This window comes from Sceloporus occidentalis, unplaced genomic scaffold, assembly GCF_023333645.1.
Source record: "Sceloporus occidentalis isolate IW3139 unplaced genomic scaffold, rSceOcc1.0.p SCAF_357, whole genome shotgun sequence".
Lineage (NCBI taxonomy): Eukaryota > Metazoa > Chordata > Lepidosauria > Squamata > Phrynosomatidae > Sceloporus > Sceloporus occidentalis.
The window spans coordinates 1-2,500 of NW_028317337.1; the positions used below are offsets into that span (position 1 = coordinate 1).

The 2,500-nt window shown below is 56.0% G+C and overlaps 3 non-coding genes across 3 annotated transcripts; all 3 read left to right on the top strand.

Annotated features, from left to right (window-relative positions):
- Positions 1–106: 106 nt before the first annotated feature.
- TRNAP-AGG (transfer RNA proline (anticodon AGG)) lies at positions 107–178 on the top strand. The gene has a single exon. It is a non-coding gene; the product is annotated as a tRNA-Pro (tRNA).
- A 1,246-nt stretch (positions 179–1,424) lies between these two features.
- TRNAP-CGG (transfer RNA proline (anticodon CGG)) lies at positions 1,425–1,496 on the top strand. The gene has a single exon. It is a non-coding gene; the product is annotated as a tRNA-Pro (tRNA).
- A 244-nt stretch (positions 1,497–1,740) lies between these two features.
- Positions 1,741–1,812, top strand: TRNAP-AGG (transfer RNA proline (anticodon AGG)). Its single transcript has one exon. It is a non-coding gene; the product is annotated as a tRNA-Pro (tRNA).
- Positions 1,813–2,500: the final 688 nt, after the last annotated feature.

Sequence of the window (2,500 nt, forward strand, 5' to 3'; positions counted from 1 at the left end):
GTCGTCGTCGTCGCCGCCGCCAAGACTGCACTCGACGTCCCTTTAGCGCCTGTGCGAAAGTCTCTCTTCATCTCAACTCTGGGCCCGGAGCCACTGCCAGCAGTCTGGCTCGTTGGTCTAGGGGTATGATTCTCGCTTAGGGTGCGAGAGGTCCCGGGTTCAAATCCCGGACGAGCCCGAGCGCTCAGCACATCCTCCTTTTAGGAGGACCCTTACCTTTCTGCTCCGCCTCAGAGAAAATGCCACTCGGGTGCCGTCGCTTTGCAATGGGAAGTTTCTCTCGACAGTGCTTGGCTGCAGAGAGCGAGAGGCTTTGTCGCTCGACGTCTCTTTAGCGTCCCTGCTAAACTTTCTCTTCTTCCGAGCGCCGGGCCCGGAGCGGCTGCCAGCTGTCTGGCTCGTTGGTCTAGGGGTATGATTCTCGCTTAGGGTGCGAGAGGTCCCGGGTTCAAATTCCAGACGAGCCCAAGCTGAACAGCGCCGCCTGGCGCCGTGTTGTTGCCAATCCCGCTGTACTTCTTTACCGCTTCTTCTTTTATTGGCTTCAATAAAAGAAGAAGCGGTTGCCTTGGGACGGGAAGCTTGCAGACGCCGGCGTGCCGCTGGACGTCCGTTTTAGCTTCCCTGCTAAACTTTCAGCTCATTCGGGCTCACGCAGCGACCAGCTCTATATCTGTCTGGCTCGTTGGTCTAGGGGTATGATTCTCGCTTTGGGTGCGAGAGGTCCCGGGTTCAAATCCCGGACGAGCCCGAGAGTCGCCCGTTGGGCTGAGCGCTCTGCGTAACGCGTGCAGCTTCTTCTAGGAGGAGGCCGCCAAAATACCTTTTCTGCTCCGTCTCGATGAAAATGCTGTCGCTTTGCAATGGGAAGTTTCCCCTGACAGTGGCTTTGTCGTCGTCGTCGTCGCCGCCGCCAAGACTGCACTCGACGTCCCTTTAGCGCCTGTGCGAAAGTCTCTCTTCATCTCAACTCTGGGCCCGGAGCCACTGCCAGCAGTCTGGCTCGTTGGTCTAGGGGTATGATTCTCGCTTAGGGTGCGAGAGGTCCCGGGTTCAAATCCCAGACGAGCCACACAGCAGCTTTCACGCGCGCGCCCTCTTTTACGTCCTTTCCTTGAGATGACGGAAATTCATCCTCCAGCAAACGGGGCGATTCGACTACCTCGGCTCCAATCTACACTGGAAAGGCACGGTTTGTGCTGACTCGAAGGATGCGTTTTGAAACGGGTAATGGTCATTTAATGCTAGACCCTGAAACCTGGCTTTTTACGTCTTCTTCTTTTATTTTTTTTGTATTATTATCATTTTTTTATTTATTTATTTTATTTTTTTATCGTTGCGCAGTTTCATCACCGAATGCTTGCGGTGACAATCCATCCTCGAGGAGTTCCACACGTCCGGCGGCAGGGGGCATGTAGGTTTCTGGCTCGTTGGTCTAGGGGTATGATTCTCGCTTCGGGTGCGAGAGTTCCCGGGTTCAAATCCCGGACGAGCCCAAGCTGAACAGCGCTGCCTGGCGCCGTGGCTCTTCTCTGCGAGGCGTCTCTTTTAAGAAGTTGTTGCCAATCCCGCTGTACTTCTGTACCGCTTCTTCTTTTATTGGCTTCAATAAAAGAAGAAGCGGTTGCCTTGGGACGGGAAGCTTGCAGACGCCGGCGTGCCGCTGGACGTCCGTTTTAGCTTCCCTGCTAAACTTTCAGCTCATTCGGGCTCACGCAGCGACCGGCTCTATATCTGTCTGGCTCGTTGGTCTAGGGGTATGATTCTCGCTTAGGGTGCGAGAGGTCCCGGGTTCAAATCCCGGATGAGCCCAAGCTTGACAGCGCTACACGTCGTCACGGCTCTTCTCTGTGCGCTTGACATCCGTTTTAGCTTCCCTGCTAAACTTCTCGTACATTCGGGCTCACGCCGCGGGCTTTTCACTAACTGTCTGGCTCGTTGGTCTAGGGGTATGATTCTCGCTTTGGGTGCGAGAGGTCCCGGGTTCAAATCCCGGACGAGCCCGGGCGCTCAGCACATCCTCCTTTTAGGAGGACCCTTACCTTTCTGCTCCGCCTCAGAGAAAATGCCACTCGGGTGCCGTCGCTTTGCAATGGGAAGTTTCTCTCGACAGTGCTTGGCTGCAGAGAGCGAGAGGCTTTGTCGCTCGACGTCTCTTTAGCGTCCCTGCTAAACTTTCTCTTCTTCCGAGCGCCGGGCCCGGAGCGGCTGCCAGCTGTCTGGCTCGTTGGTCTAGGGGTATGATTCTCGCTTTGGGTGCGAGAGGTCCCGGGTTCAAATCCCGGAGGAGCCCGAGCGCTCAGCACATCCTCCTTTTAGGAGGACCCTTACCTTTCTGCTCCGCCTCAGAGAAAATGCCACTCGGGTGCCGTCGCTTTGCAATGGGAAGTTTCTCTCGACAGTGCTTGGCTGCAGAGAGCGAGAGGCTTTGTCGCTCGACGTCTCTTTAGCGTCCCTGCTAAACTTTCTCTTCTTCCGAGCGCCGGGCCCGGAGCGGCTG